The 17,232-nt window shown below is 42.7% G+C and overlaps 1 long non-coding RNA gene across 1 annotated transcript in view; it reads right to left on the reverse strand.

The window, feature by feature from the left end:
- LOC142826722 (uncharacterized) overlaps positions 1-11,282 on the reverse strand; it is a 43,174-nt gene extending 31,892 nt beyond the window's left edge. The window contains exons 1-4 of the long non-coding RNA XR_012900930.1: positions 11,057-11,282; positions 9,862-9,963; positions 8,722-8,864; positions 6,422-6,513 (exon numbers count right to left, since the gene is read on the reverse strand). This is a non-coding gene — a long non-coding RNA (uncharacterized LOC142826722). The remainder of the gene's footprint in view (positions 1-6,421; positions 6,514-8,721; positions 8,865-9,861; positions 9,964-11,056) is intronic.
- Positions 11,283-17,232: the final 5,950 nt, after the last annotated feature.

Genomic DNA, 17,232 nt, shown 5'->3' on the forward strand with positions numbered 1-17,232 from the left:
CCATTGATCATGCTGTCTCACCTGAGAGAGGTGACGGGAGTTCAGGATAATGCACTAAAATGATTTGGAGGGATACAGCTAGCAAGTAGTGATAAACAACTGCACTTCCAATACTAGTCCTCCTACCTGTGGGATTCCACAACAATCTGTTCTGTCTGGTCCTCTTCAACATCTACACGCAGCCATTCAGTAAACTGGTCAAAAGATGTGGACTCAAATGCCAGCAATATGCAAATGATACACAGCTCTATCTTTCGTCACATCTTACCATTCTGTTCCCACCAAGGTGGCCTAGTGCATGGATGAAGAAAGCTGACTGAATTTGAGCAAGACAAAGACAATGCTGGTGGACAGAGGAGAGTGTTTTGAAGGGTTTGCAGTCATGGTGTAGTCTCCACTGATTGGAGAGGCACATTCATAATGGGTCAATTCAGTCTGTAGTCTTGGATTACTTGCTGAGACTGAGTTCTCACATAAGAAGTATTACTCACAGATGCTGTTATCAGCTGCCCTTGGCTAGGAAATGCTGTTGCATCCTAGCAGAAGACGACCAGGCCCCAGTTATTGGCATCTTAAGAACTTCTCAGCAGCACTATGGTAGGACTTCAGCTGGACTACCTGGCCACAAAACCAACTAGTACAGTATGAATCTGCAGTATGCCTCCTCAGCAACACAAGCTACCATGAGCACATCAAACCTTTCCTCCACCTCCTACACTGGCTTCCCATAGAATTTTTAATCAGTTTCAAGGTCTCAGTCCTTATCTTCATAATGCTCTGTGGCATGAATGCAAAATATTCTCTTAGGGTTTGTCTACACAGCAAGACTAAAGTCGAATTAAACTACACAACTTCAGCTACATCAATTGCGTAGCTCAAGTCGAAAAAGCTTAACTAAGCTTTTGGCACTGTCTACACAGCATGGTGTTTTTTCTTCGACTTCCCTTACTCCCTGTGAAATGAGTCAGAGTAAGAAGTCCTCCAGCTCAACTTTATTTCAAAATAAAGGCTTGTAGTGTAGACATGCATTTTGTTATTTCAGAATAACGCTGCTGTGTAAATGTACTCACTGATATATAAGCTCCAGGATGAGTACCATGATCAATAACTATGCTCTTCTGGTGCAACGAAACTCTATAATGTGAAAAACACTGAAGGGTTCAGAAGACAGAACTTGCAGAGGATGGTCTGAGACTGTGGAATGAACTCCTTCCAGATCTAAAGAACCATTACAAACCTCACCATTTTCCATTCTGAGAGAGACACACTACTTTGCTTCTAATAAATATATAAATATACTTGTAGCTGTCTGTTTAAAACACATACACTTTTCATTCTGGGGAGAACATTAGAACAGACACTACTGGGATGTGCAGGATACAAGATCCCACAGAGATCAGACAAAGATTTGTATGTCACATATCCTCCTTGCAGCTGGTAGAGTAGGTAAGGCAGTAGCTTGAGGAAAAGAGCTAAGGTCAGGATGCCCTTGTGCCATGCTGGGCCTGGGCTGCATTTTTGTCTCTGGTGGCTGTTGCAAGGAAGCATAAGTTAGAGTAGCCTTCAGCCTTAGCTGCTCTAACACGATGAAGAGAATGGCACACAAAACATGGTATCCAGACCAAATTAATGGCCAACAGATCACAATATATCAGGAGACAATAATGCATTTGTTTTACTTTTTATTAGCACCCTGGGTGTTCAGTCTGGGGACTCTCAGACACTGTAGGGTTAGGAATCCAGTTCCCTTCACACAAACTTATCTTTGCCTTATGGGGAACTGCAGGGTAAATACACGCTGCTCTGTGGGCGGCAGGATTATTTTGTTTGCTTTTTTGTTTTGGACTGATTCTTATGCCCAGAAGCAGGGGAGCTGCTTCCCTAAGACATACAGCTTAAGAACTGCATTCTGCACTCTGAACAGGTGTTAGAGACAGAGAAGGATGTCTGAGATGAGAGAGGCCCCTGTCTTTATTCAAGGGATTGCCCTAGAGATACAGTTTATGACAGATTTCTTGTCTAGTCCTCATTTCTTCAAAAGTAGTGTTTAAACAGCTGTTTCAGGGTGAGCTCTGAGTAATTGTGCAGGTATGAGACTTACATAAAAGGTGAAAAATATGTAAGACGTGTACAGTAAAAATGGATTTTTTTAAAAAAAGCCATAGTAACAAAATGCGCATTTGTTTTGCAAAGATCTGCCTTATAAAGAGGGCAAAAAGTTGCATCCCTGCCCCATATACAAAGCAAAATTATTCCAAGGGTACATTTAGGGAGGTCTATGCCACCGTTGTCATCCTACTTTACCATTCGGTGCAATCCAAATCCCTTGCTTAGTTAGTGGGTGCAATGTGATCACTACCTACCAGGAGGTGGATTTGGGAGCATAGAATTGCTGCTTGATAAATTACAACTCTTAGCAGTCACCAGTACCATCTGAATTCTGAATGCATTGACAGATCCCCAGCTGAAAGAACATTAGAGGGACACACCACTAAGAGTGGAGTTGGAAATACAGAAAATGAGCAAGCTGATCCTCAGATTCTCTCTAGGTTGTGAAAATGCAGTTTTCACTCGCAATAGCAATCTTAGCATAAAAGTTGAGGCAAAATCCATTACTTTTCTACTGTTTTCCACCATTTTGTGAAGTCCCGTCTTCCTTTTTCAGGGGACAAATCTTATCTAACTTATTGAAGGCCATGCAGTTACCTCTCACCAGAAACAACTTTAGAGCAAAATGAATCTACACCAAGAGTTTTAGGCACTTCACTCATTGGCCTAGCACTAAGTAGGTTCACCAGGACTAGGAACAGGGGGAGTTTGTGTAGACTGACAACAGTATCCTTCAGTTTGGTACTTTCTTGAGCACTAGGCACTCTGTTGCTGAATGGATGGTATAAGAAAGGAAGAAGTTTCTTACACTTATTTCTCCTCAGTATATCCATATAATACATGGTAGAGTTTGGCTCTTAGTTGGCACTTCCACCATTTGCTGGACAGTAGGTTCAGTAATAAGGTGATTTTAATAGGGTTTAGGAACCTATTGAAAGTTCCAGTGAATGCCTAAATACCTTTACAAATCTGGCCCAGCATCACTTCATTCACTAGCCTAGGAAACCCTGCTGTTACTTTTCAACCATACCCATTTAATTCATCCCTTGGAATTCATCCCTTGGAAGGCATGTAAGGGAGTGTCCCCTATCACTGTGCAGCTGTGCTAATCCCGGACTACAGCTTTCCAGTAGCAACTATGAGCATTTCATTTAGTTTAGACTGTTTATTAGGAAGCATGTAGAATAGTGATAGAAATGTAGCTGTGTTAGTCTATGTAGCTAGAGAAAGAGGTTTGAAACCTGTAATGGGAATAGCTATGGGTAACAAATTGTGTTCATTTGTTAAAAAAATGCAGTTCTGTTTTCTTGGAAACAAAAGCATGTGTGTATGAACCAGCCCCTTTTGTGGGTTTGTGGTACTGTATCAGGCACATACTGTGTGAGTTTTATCTGTGAGAGAGAATATGCATGCAGTTATAGGAACCAGGATGTCTTGGCAGTAGTGACTAGAGCTTGGATTCAGTACATATCACATGCTGGGTAAAATACAGCTGAACGTATTTCTCTGACTGATTGTCTAAAAAGAGCTTCACTATGTGATTTTTTTCCTGCAACAGCTCACCATAAGTGCACTCAAAAGAAACTGTGGTTTGAAATCTAGGCCACATACTCACTTCTCCAGTTCCTATTTTATTTTATTGTAGAACTCTGACATTTTTATAGTATTTGTTCAGAATCCCAATTTTGATAACTTTGCATTTCTCTGAATACCCAAAGACACAAATAAAATAACTTATTTTACCAATAGGGGGAATTTAAAATTCAACATTAACACGTCTAGACAGTGGAAAAGCACAACCCATATTGAAGTATGGATACTGTACATGTGCAAAACAGGACACTTATTAACAAACTACAGTAAACTTCCAATAATCCGGCACCTTTAGGACCCAGGGGGTGCCGGATTATCAAATATGCCGGACTATCAGAAGGGGGGGCTATGAGATGTCTGGGGTGGGGTGGGGTGGGAGGATGCCACCCCAGACCCCTCATAGCCCCCCCTTCCGATAGTCTGGCTGTGCCCCAGGTGTCCCCGATTCAGTCGCTGCTGGTCAGTTTCAGCAGCGGCTGAATTGGTGACGCCTGCGGCAAAGCAGCTGGGGTGCTGCCGGATTGGTCCAGTAGCGCCGCCCCTCGGCGCTGAGACACCAACCCGGCAGCACCCCAGCTGCTCTTGGGGATGCCTGCAGCAGAGTAGCTGGGGTGCTTCCGGGTTGGTCTCGCAGCTCCGAGGGGCAGCGCTACAGGACCCACCCGGCAGCACCCCAGCTGCTCTGCCCCTAGCTTCCCCCATTCAGCTGCTGGTCAGATTCAGCAGTGGCTGAATCGGGGAAGCCAGACGCAGAGCAGCTCCAATGGTCCAGCTGCCTGGAGCACTTCTGGATTTCCGATGGTGCCGGACTATCAGGAGTGCCGGAGCATTGGATGCCGGACCAATCAGAGACAGCAGTGGAGACTCAGATTAAAATAATGTTCTGCCACCCCCTCAGCTCCTGCAGATCTTCAGACATTGCAACATTTTGCTTATAAATATCCTTTACTTCCCAATATTAGACAAGATGGCTCTGGATTCATCATCAGGAGTGGCACTAGACGAGCTGCCAGCAACTGGCACCCTAGGCGAAATGCGTGATTGGCATCCCCACCTCCAAAGCCCTCAATGGCCGTTTATCTTGGTGCCCTAGGCAACCGCCTAGTTCACCTGTATTGACAGGCTGCCACTGTTCATCAGTTGTTCAGAACTGTTCCTCCTTCTAAGTCCGTAACACCTAAAAGCTGTCATCAGCCCTTGTCACCAATAATCACTAGCCTCAGAACTAGAAATACATCAGGTTTTAATAAGGGCTAGTGGCAGATCCAGAACATTTCTCCCAACCGTAGGGTTGCCAGGTGTCTGGTTTTCGCCTGGACGGTTCAGTAATTGCATCTTCTGTCTGGTAAAAAAAAACCCAGAAAATACCAGACATGCAAAATGTCCAGTATTTTCTGTTTTTCTCAGATGGAAGGCCGTCGGACACATGTTTCCTCTGTCGTGTCTGGCAGGGGAGGGGGGCAGGGTGTCCCTGGAGCCACTTTAAAAACTTCCCCCAGCCTCCCCTGCTGCACAGCCAGATACTTCTGGTTCCTCTCCTGCCCGTGGGAGAGGCCACACAGGAGATCTAGCCCTGCAGCATGTCAGCCAGGCGGCAGTGAAAGAGGCTGCTGCTCCTTCCCAGGCTCAGGAGGCTGCCAGAAAACTCCTTTTGCGATGAGCAGAATGAGAGGGGAGGAGAGGAAGGGGATCCATTCCCAGAGTGGGAGGAAAGGGAAGCCCCTGAGCCTCTTTTCTGCATGGGGCACCTTTTGGAACTAAGGGGAAGCCACAACAGGGCCAGTTTCTCCCCTTCTCTCCCTTCCCTGAATAGTCTGGCTAGCCTGTGGCAGACTGGAGCCTTACCAGTTAAGGAGGCATGCAGGACTGGAGGGAAGGTGGGGGGGGGGGGGGGGGGGAAAGGGGGAGAGAATACATTGCAGGAGTTGGAAGGAAGAGGATCACCCCCGGCCCCTTCCCTGCTTGGGGTGCATTTAGAGAGGAAGGGGTGGCCACATCTGGGCAAGCCCCAGAACTCCTTCCCTGCAATAGGCAGGATGCAACAAGATGCAGCGTCTTGTAGCCCTAGCTAGCCCTACACTGGCAATGCCTCCTTAACTGTTAAGGAGGCATGAGGAACCTGAGGGAAAGGCTGGGGGGTGGGGGGAGGGAAGAGAAGAATCCCTTGCAAGAGGGGGAGGGAAGGAGAAACCCCCCCCCCCTTTCCCTGCATGCAGTTAGAGTTGCCAGGTGTGCGGTTTTCACCTGGACAGTCCAGCAATTGTGTCTTCTGTCAGGTTAAAAAAAAACCCAGAATACACCAGTATTTTCTGTTTTTCTTGGATGGAAGGCAGGCGGGGACATTTTTCCCCTGCTGTGTCTGGTGGGTCCTTTTTTTTTTTTTTTCTCTTTGGCTCAACCAATTTTTTTTCCCCCCGCCATGTTCGGTATTTTTTGTGAAACTATCTGGCAACCTTACCCAACCTCTAGTGCCAAATATTGTTCCAGACACCATACTGAAAAGAGTCTTTTAAAAAAAAATCCTTCCCTCCCCTCCCCCCCCCCACTAAGTTTTGGTCCATTGTTCTACTGTTCAGTATTTCACCCCTGTGAGCAGAAAGGCTGAAAGCTGGAGAGCTGAGTAAAATATAGATGTAAAACATGAGGGGTGCATTAGAGAATTACAGGGTGTGACGTGGGAATTGCTTTCTCTATTAGGATTGTGATGAGGTGCACTTACCTTTAGCCTATCCCTGGTCATTGGTATCTTCAGCCTGCAGGAGGAGCAGGAGCTATTTGCCTCTCACAGTTTGCCATGGTTTGGTCTTCTGGCTAAGTTACAAAGTCCAAACTCCCTTTTAGAATAACAAAGGTTCAAATGCAAGTACAAAAATAACTCTCTTAATTAATAACTTCTGCTTTGATTCCTGATCCCTTCAGAATTTCCCCTATGTTGAGCCTTCCCCAGAAGGATTCCCTCCCTGCTCCCTTCCCCAGGGCACCTGACTTTATTTCCTGGGTCTCCCTATTCCCATTTACAAATCCAAATTCCAGAACAGTAGCCTAACCTGCTTCCTGGGACTTCCTTCTACCCATTGTAGACTAACTGGGTATCCCCTTCACACAGGAGATTACTCCACTTTCTGTGGGTTCTCCTATTCCCTTCCCCCGGGGCCAAATGCAAACTGTGGGCCTCTCTGGTATAGGGACAGTCCCCAGTTTTCTCATTAGAACTTACTGACAGGAGCACCCAACTTTCTCCCTCAAGTTCCAATTCAAGGGCAGGCAACCTAGGGTGTTGGGCTGGTGTGGGGAGGTCCACAAGGCTACAAATGCAGTAAAAATAAGATATTCAAAAGTTTAACCAATGGAACAGGGAGGGGGCTGAAGACGCTCCTCTGCTGGGGAACAATTTGAGCTAGGGCCAGCCCTGGTCACCTTTTCACAAGGTTGATAGATCTCTTGGGGCTCTCAAGATCACCTCTAACCCTTCATTCAGGGCTTATCCTCACTATTCTACCACTTCTGGGTTCCTGGAGCAGCTGCAAGGTATCTTTAAACAAGAGCTCACTTTCTTTTCCACCTCCTTTCAAACAATTCTCTATGCTGCTCTCCCAGTCTCTTTCAAGCTCAGTTGCTCCATTACTAATTAGCTCAAAGTCACCACCTGGAGTACCTGATTGCACCCAGCTGTAGCCTACTAGGTAGTTATGGGCCAATTAGATTCTAATGCTGCTGAATGGCCATTGGCCCTGTCGAGGATAAAGAGTAAAACACAAAACAACAACAAAACCCCCTAATCTCACTATCTGCTCTCTTTGTTTTATTAAGATCCAGACTGAGAAGACTCTTTTGCATGTCAGATCAAGCCTGCCAGCCAATTTGTCACTGTCCCCTACAAACTGAGCCAATTTCTGTTCACATGATTGTGCCATTGTTTACAAGATTAGCTTGGTGAGTCAGGGAGAATTCTTTGGCGTACACTCAAGACATAAATGACACATTTTGCATAAAGTGTGTTTGGAAAGGAAAGACCCAATTGCAGAAAAGGATCTCACAAGCTTTTGCTGGGCTGTGCACACAGTTGCCAATATTAAAAAAAGTTACAAGAAATATTTGTCTAAGTAAACAGGGGGTCTGCTGGACAATAAGCTACCAGCTATTGCACATCCTGTGAAATGTTAGCAGGATCTAATGCTTTAAACGTTAATTACTATGTTTACAAGTTTGACACTATCAGCTTGGGCTTGAATAAAGATATTAACTGGTTAATACACTATACAAAGGCTATTTCCCCTCCTTTGATGTTTGAATTTCCATAGCAAATATTTTGTATGGGACACATCCAGCCTGACTTAGTTAGCTTCATAAACACTGGTCCTACAATTGACAGGTAAATGCTTTTTGCTGTTATATACTCATGACTCTGTAATTTCCACTCCAACTCATCTGATAAAGAGGGTTTTACCCAAAAAAACTCATGATCTAATATGTTTGTTAGTCTCCGAAGTGCCACAGGAGTGCCTGTTGTTTTTACTACTTTAACATGGAAGCTCCAAAAAGCATTGTGTGTACTGGTAGCCTACTGGAGATCTTCTGAGCTGGTAGACCTCCACCCTCCCAACAAGGGAACATTTTAAAAACGACAGTGTTATAATAATTGCACCTATAATTTCACCCCAATTGTAGCTCAACTCTAAAAAGTATGTATGTAAAAGTTCATAAGATGTCTCAGTAAGCTATAACAATGAACGTTGATGGGGAAACATACGTAAAGATGACAGAAAGACTTAATTAGTTCAAACTACAAGACTGACATATTTAAAGAACTGTGTTATGATCATGCCTGACAAATAAGAAAAAAGTGTGGAACAAGGAACCAGGCAACCAAAATTGGTATGTTGCTTAATTGGTGGACAAAATAATGAAGGCATTGGCTGTTTCACCCATCACTCCCTTTTTGGATCCTTAAAGAAAGGATATTTTGAAGGGAAAAATACAGAAGAACAGATGGAGGCTATTAGAAGGATCTTCTCCAACCTGGCTGTCACTCCTACTGTCTCCTGAGATTTTGGATCTTCTTTGTTCTAATCCTGAGAGATGTCTTCACCAGACCCAGTCAGAGAGAGGATCCCAGATTACATCACCACTTCTCCTGGCTCCAACAGAATCCCCAATACCACCTAGGGTGAAAAGGGATTGAACTTTCACAACAACATCAATGACTCCTGCCTACGTTCACTAACTCATCTTTTCCCTCAAAGGACAGTTATTACCCTCTTTGACACCCTCTGAAATGGTGTCAAACAAGAAGAGATTTCCTTGTAAAATGCTCTCCAGGGAAAGAGAACACGGGATGTGGTTTAACAACAGCCCTACTTAATATTTTGTATTTCAAATGCTTTAACTGTTTTCCTTCCTTTCTTCATCTTTTATCAATGGGCAAAAGGATTTTTAGCATGGTGTTTGCTAAGGAAGCTGTGGTCTCTGCATAACAAACCCCCAATTTGTTTAGCATTCTTTAATCGACAGTGACTGAGCTATATTAACACTTCCGGCCCAGATAATCTATCTAAAGTAATACAACACTTACTCCATAAAAAGCTGTGTGTTAATACTACTGTATGTAGAACACATTTGAAATATATAATATTGGTCACTGAGGGTAGTAGAGTCACAGAGATCGTATAAACTTAGTAACAGGAAAGGAAAAGGAGCTGGACTCCTCTCTACAATAATTCTGAGATGCATGAAGGAGATGTATGGAGAAAAACAAACAATCTTTTAGTTACTTATTTTAGGTTCAATATAATCTAAGTGTGAGGATGATGCTAGTCTAGATCTCGCCCTGTATGCTTCAGTGAACGTATCCTGTCACCTCTTGGAGCCCTTAGTGCATTTGGGTAAAACAAAGTATCACCAAATGTTCTGTCAGTTGAGTTATTGCAGGAGAGCATGCCTCCAAATGTTGTTCATGTACAGAGGCTGCCAGATCAGGATGATCTGTTTTCAGACATGCTGTCAAAAAATGACATATTGAACTCTAGATCTACATACACAACTCACTGTTGCCAATGACAGCTGTGTGCATAGACTGAGAGCACAATATGCATCCCTTCAGAGCATTAAGGTTATTATAGAATTCAGAAGTTTCAAAAGTGCACACTTTTTTGTCCATACCTTCTTCCACCAGCAGGTGCCAGAGCAACAAAGGCCTGAGCCACAGACTGCTGAAATCAATGGAAATACACCCATTGTCTTGAATAGACTGTGGATGAAGCCCTAAACAAGAAGAGAGAAAATCAGGGTGTTACAAAGACATTTTAAACAACAACAACAAAAGTTTTAAGCCAATATTTAAAGGAAAGCTTCACTTATTTTCTCCAGCATAGTATTCTGAAAGTGCAAAGGGTAAATGACAAATTTCCTCTCTCACATAAACAGGTTACCTTTCTGTTACTTAAAACCAATTTCTTGTTCTGTTTGCTAAACAGGCATTAGACTGAGAGGCATAGAAATGTCAAATTTAGCATTTGTTATTCAAATAAAAGTTCATACATGGAAGAAAAATACAGAACACTGTGCTGGAAAGGACAAATGCAGCTTTCCTTGAAATCCTGTCAAAGTTTATAATGTTGGGACAAAAATCTGGTTTATTTTATATATAATTTCTATTATTATTTCTGACATCCAGATAAATAAATTATTTCCACTCAAAACACAAGTACTGTATTATTGTTTCTTTCAGAAAGGATCAGTTCCAACAGTACATCATTCTTGAAAAAGTTTCCAAGGACATAGACTTATATGGCGGCAGTAGATGAAAACAATAAAATATCAGATTTCATTTTTGAGCTTCAAAGGGGCTATTAAACTGAAGTGTGAACTTGTTAATAAATGTGCTGCAGCACCTTGCCAGTGTGCTGAAAGTCAAAAATCAGTGTGGTGGACCCATTACAGTTCCCATCCAATTTTCATTCATGTAACCAAAATCTGACAACATCTGGCAGTCTTTTTTACAAGGGAACTCCAGATCTGGGACCTGTGTGGGAGGTCATCCATGAAGTACACTGGTAGAGCTGTACAGGAAATGTGTCACAACACCTGCTCACAAAGACCTGATGCCGGGCAATACCAAACATCTTGTGTGTGGTCCTGGAAGTCCTCAATTCCCAATGACATCATACTACTGAGACATGATAATAAAAACTCCAGGAATAGTGGATTGACAAAACAGGTGTATCTCTAGCTGACCAAACTTATTTATGGTCATAAAAGATTCATTCAAAATCTTTATAGATTTGACTAATACTTATTGTGTGAGGTAATGTGGTTTCAAACCCTGCCTGGAATCACAGAATAAAAACACATTTACCTGAATTCTGGGCTGCTAAAAGCATCTGTTTCAAACATGCATTTTCTTTCTCTACTGTTTGATTTTCCTTTGTCAATTTTTCAAGAACAGCAAGTGGATTTTATTCTTCACTGCAGTTCTCATATCCCTCCCCTGTATTTCATCCTCTTCCATCTGGAGAAACTCCCATGACAGATGAAAGCAATTGTCTTCCAATGCAGATCTTTGTCTTAACTCTCCTGCCAGCTCTGACTTCACTGATACAGATGGCAAGATGTAGATGGCATGGAGTTGAGCAGGTGCTGTTAATACTAAGCCAGCGGCCGAGGAAGAAAAGTTCTGAGTTGCACACATTTTTCTTCTTTTGCTTCTCAAGCAAACATCATCTCAGCTGGTTTGCTGACTGGGAGTGATTGGATATTGCAAGCCATGTAAAGTATTTTACCCATATTGCTGGCCTTTTTCTTTCTTCTTTTCACCAAGAGGTACAAGATATCACCACTACCTGATGTGCCCATTTTTTCCAGCAATGCATTTGCAAAAGATATTTTCTTTTTCCTTACAATGATTCAAACTTAAAGAAACAAAATCACTATATGATTTCAAATATAGATTTTGAAAATGAATTTTTCTGGATCCCTAAGAACATTGCATGCTGCACACTTCTGCCTTTATATTTTTAATTGCTTGTTTAGTGCTTTTATACTGTTCCTTCTAGAAGAACAGAGACTTTAATTTCAGGAGATCTATATTTTAGCAATGATGGTTTGCAAAGGTCTCAAATATGAAAATGAAGAACTGTTGCCTAAGGTCCTGTTGGCTTTGCTGTATTAGGTAGAAATGCCCCTTTCCCCCCAAATAATAAATCAAAAACACCCAACATGGCTGCAGTAACATTAAATAAAGAACTGACATGTGGCAACCTGAATGCATCTTTGTTTTGCAATTTTGAGATATAAAATCGCTGGATTTATTGAAGCTTTGTGTAAGTGCATTGGCCTCTTGTCTTTTATCTTTATGCATACAACAGGGCTCAGATGAAAGTATTCTATGTCCTCTGAAGGTAAAAATAGTCCACATCACAAACCCTCTTCATATAATTTTAGCAGTGGCAGCATCTGACAATGAGGATTAAGATGTCATGACATGTCATGAGCTTTCAGTCTAAAATGCTTGATCACTTCTATATACAAGTCTGTCACTTTAGGGCTTGAGAAGCAGAGCTGTAACTAGCAACCATGCAAATAAAATACACCATACTTGTAATTGTTGTTTATGGTCCCAGCATGCAAAGTGGCTGTTGCATCTAAAAGATTTCCAGTCTGGGCAAGTCTGTTATATGCACTGGAAATCCTATGAGCCTAATTCTGATCTTGCATTTGTTTTACACTGAAACCAGAAAAATAAATCCTGATTGGAGCCAATGACAGCAGAATCAAGCTGCCACAACTTTCCCCATTCTGCTTAATGTTTTAAACAGATTTGTGTGAAGAGCTTTGTCTAGAACTATTAAATAAGGAGGGTGGGCAGCATGCAACCCCCTCATCTAGCTTTCCTTGTCGATAATGAAGCTGAACACCCCACAGCCCTGGGCCTGTGAGCAAAGATGCTAAAGCACAAAACTTAGTCTGTAACCTAAAACACGATTAGAACAAAAATGGTCATTAGAGGTAGGAGGCATAAACCTATTGTGTCACCTAGCTATGCCCATTACATTCATTTTACTCAGAAAGAAAGAATGATCAGAACTGGAGAATACATCTAGACTGCCGGCTTCCTTTGGAAGAAGCTTTTCCGGAAGAGATCTTCCAGAAAAACTTATTTCAAAAGAGAGCATCCACACAGCAAAAGTGCATCGAAAAAGTTATCTGCTTTTTCGAAAGATAGCATCCACATTGATTGGATGCTATCTCACATTTAAGTTGTCATTACTATGTCTGGAGTGGTCACCAGGGCACCTCTGCTTTTTCCTGGAGGCCTCTTCTTTCAAAAACAAAAAAAACCCCAAAAAAACCACCCACCTCTTCCCCATCCACACACGCCTTTTTAAAGGCTTCTTCCTTGTAGAAAGAGGTTTATTGCTGTCAGAAAAATCCCTGCATTCCTTCGACTTTCTGTCAAAAGAACACAATTGCAATATGGACGTAAGTGTAGTTTTTCAGAAAAACAGCTGTTTTTCCAGAAAAACTCTGCAGTGTGACGTACCTGGAGTGACTACACATGCCCAGAGCCAAAACCAAGAAGCCTGTTTTCATCAAGTGGATTTCGGAGATGAAACTAAATCAGTGAATGAGAGAGGCCTAGAAAAACATGGATGAGGATGAAAATATCTGCTGGTGTAAACTGGCACTGCTTCACTTAAGGCAAAGAGCCTGCACCAACTTATATCAGTAGAGAATCTGGCCCTAAGCTTCTGTCTTTAGCCACTTAACAACTTTCCACATATAATATAGACAATATTAACCTGAGGTCATATACATATGTGTTAATATTTTAAATGTTTTTCTCATCTCCAAGATAAACCTTTTGGAAAGAGTTATGAAGTGTCACTTCAAACTTAACAAGGACTTCATCCTAAAGGAGAAGCATTCTTTTTTTGTTTTTGTTTTTTAATTTTTGATTAAAGGTGATTTTAATGTAACATATTCCCAGATGTTTAAAAAGTGCAGCATAGAACATGATATTAAGTTTCCAAGAGGGGGTGTTGCACAGTGTCTTGTTTTATAGCACTTTACACCTGAACTGAAAAACAAAATGTTCATGGGTTGGTACCAGGCAGACAGACTCCTGTTCATAGGTGCTGGAACTATGGGTGCAAGAGGTGGGGGGGAGGGGTGCTGCAGCACCCCCTTGCTTTGAAGTGGATTCCATCATATACAGGGTTTCCAGTTTGGTTTAACAGCTCTCAACACCCCCACTATACAAATTCTTCCAGTGCCCCCTGCTCCTGTTTATTTAAAGGGGACTTTCAGGAAAACACAGTAATGTCTTACAATTATATCACCTGTTTAATAAACAGTAGTAGATATTGAGGCCTTGAAAATGAGTTCCCTGGGGGAAAAATCAGCAATATGGAATCAGGATATGTTCTTAGTGTGATTTTTTATTTATACTACATCATACCAGTCCTTGAACTGAGGTCAAACACCATTCAGGCAAGCCTCTTTCAGAAATCTCAGCCCAACCACCAAAGTCCAATTCCAGAAGCAATGCTACACCAAGACTTAAGTCAGTAGAGATTAAGGCAGAAAGGAAACTCTTGTTTGCAGCTGCTTACCTCAAGGAATCAACATAACACAACTAACAATACATCAGTTCTTCAAAGGCTGTATAGTGATTGAATGCTAAGGAAAATAATGGGTAAGATTATGTGTGAAAACACTATTTAATGTCTCCTGTCATAAATTACATAATTACAAAACATGACTGTTCAGCACAAGCAGTACAGCTGAAGTGCTATGTTACAGAATCAACACAGCTTTTATTTATTTTAATGCTTTATTATATAGATGTCTGCAGAGTGCCAGTACTACAGACACACAGAGCATCTATGAAATAATGAATTTGAATCTCATGCTAAAATGGGTACAGTTTTTAATAAGCTCCTCAGGCATGTATTTAAGGGGAGGACCCTCAAAATCAGTCATCACTGCTGTAGAAAAAAAAAAGTGGATTCAAGTTAGCTATTCGTAACTGAAGCTCGTACAGAGAGTTCCAGAACAAAGCTCTACATGTAGGTGTGGAGAACTCCAGGTCCCCCAGGGCTCCCTGCCCACACTACCACCCCTTCATTAATTATATAACCTGAAATTTTTGACTGATCTGCCTTACAATAAATTACACTTTAGCTCCTCCTAGTGGATCATTATGAAGTGCAGAACATTAAGACAATCACATTACATCCTTCTCCACTGGACCCCCTCACGGCTGTCCATCTGGTGCCCTGTGTCTTCCAAGCACCTGCACCAACCATCTGGGGGGGCAGCAAGTCAGTAGAGGGTGGAGGGAGCTCTGTTCAAGGATGTGGAGGCAGGAACAGGGCAGGGAGGCAGGTGGGGAAACAGGAAGAAGGGGGAGCAGTGCAGCTTATCAGAGCGGCGGGCCGGAAGGTGTAGCAGGAGATGGAGGATTGGAGTTGCAGGTGCCAGTATGGAGAGCAGGGGGCAAAGGTGGTTGGGGCCAACAGAACCAGAGGGGGGGATCAGAGCGGGGGACCTGGAGGATTTGGCCGCTGGGTCTGGAAGGTGAAACAGAGGCCGGGGAGCCTTTCAAGTCCCAGCAGTCCGTGAACACAACAGTTGCTCTTTACCCTCCATCATTCCCCAATTCACAGCAGGAGCCTATCCCTTATTCACATGCCCCACTTAGCTGCACCACCACAATCTGGAGTCAGCAGCTGATCAGTTTCTGAGTCTGTATTATGTGTTAATTATTATGTGCATTACCCTAGCACTTAGAAGCCTTAGGCATGGGCCAGGATCTAGTGTGCTGTATATGTGTAGAATCAGCTGTACAATTACAGCCTAATACCTGGAAATGGGGAGGGGAAAGAAACAAGTCAGTAAGAACCTTGCAGTTCTATATCCTGCCAGATGATGGAGAGTTTCTCTACCATGAACTTAGGACAAAGGCTTTCCTTATCTTGGTCTTAAAAAAAAAAAAAAAAAAAAAAAAAGTAAAGCGGGATATGCTTTAACTGAGGAAAAAAACCAGCCCTGACCTTACAGAGTCCCAGGTCAGCTGTAGCTCAAGATAGCAGTACTACCAACCTCAAGCTTTCAAACATCATGAATTACCACCCGCCACGATGATATTTTTAAATAAATATGAGGGGTTTTTTATTTACCCGCTCTTTTCCAGGATGCTATATCATGCTTAGGTTACATTTTCAAGCTTTTCTTTGCAACCACAAGGGCTAGAAACTCATTTTTTAAGAAGTGAAAGCTGTAATTCTCACCTAATCATTTGTTGGCCGGAGCAAGTGGTTTAAGCAAAATACCAGGTATCACCAGTCCAGAGTTGGCAGCCACATCTGTGTGAAGAAAAGCTATTCCATTTTGTGGAAAATGTTGATACTTTGAAATCTGGCTTGGTTCCGATTTGGAATGAAAAACAACTTTTGAAATTCTCTGTATAAGAAAATAGAGACCCAGCTCCAGGGCAACCTACCTGAGGGGCTTCCCTAGAGTTGTGGACTCTGGAAGCCCAGGGTACCCCATTCAGATGCAGTCCATGTAGTATGCTGTCATGGAGCTGGGCAGACAAGTTGGCAAGAAGCCAGATGGATTTCTTGCAGAAACCAGTCTGGGTTCCAGCAGACCTGCATTAAACTTAAACCATCATTTTGATTCTCACAAATCAGCAAATTCTAAATGCTTGGCCCCTCCAACTCCCAAAAATATTTTAATCAGGATTTTGCCAGCCTGACTGTCAATGAGTTGGCTGCCTCCAGGGCTTTCTCCCTTATGGCCATAGGATCACCCTGTAAGCAGCCCTGGCTCGAGTTCTCTCTTCTGAGATCCCCATATCTCACACAAGCTCTCTAGGCATAAATAGCCCTTTGTAGGGTTAATTTATTAAAAATGACCCGCAACCATAATCTAGGATTTTCCAGCACAGTCCAAACCATACATTTAACCTTTCAAGTCCCAACAGTCTGTCAACATACCAGTTGCTCTTTACCCTCCATCATTCCCCAGCCTGCAGCCCACTCTGGCATTGTAGCTACAGGTCTATGGTTCAAAAAGCCAGCAGTCTGGAGAAATTTATAGGTGACCCTCCCTCCCTCTCCCGACTGCCTTCTGCTTTTAAATTTCAAGTGCTCTTCTAGGGAGTACTATCCCTCAAGAGCATCTCCATCCCAAAAGTTCTTAGCCAAGCTCTGCTCTTTTTTTGAGTGTTTTCTCTTTCAGGACTCTGGATCCTGTATTCTCCCTCTTACCTTTGAGCTACCTCTCATTTATAACTCCCAGGGGCTTGTCTCATCCCACTAAATGAGGGTGCATCTTGACTGCAACAGGAGAAATAAGCCTGATTCTGGGAACGTGGGAGGCAGCTACTCTGGTGACCAAACATTCTGATTAAAAAAACCATGATTATCCTGATATTAGTGGCTTTGCCCCACATCATGATCAACTTACTATAGGGATATACATTTATCCCAATTTTCCCAGGCTGAAGGAGCTCCAGCCTGAACT

This window comes from Pelodiscus sinensis, chromosome 2, assembly GCF_049634645.1.
Source record: "Pelodiscus sinensis isolate JC-2024 chromosome 2, ASM4963464v1, whole genome shotgun sequence".
Taxonomy (NCBI): Eukaryota; Metazoa; Chordata; order Testudines; family Trionychidae; genus Pelodiscus; species Pelodiscus sinensis.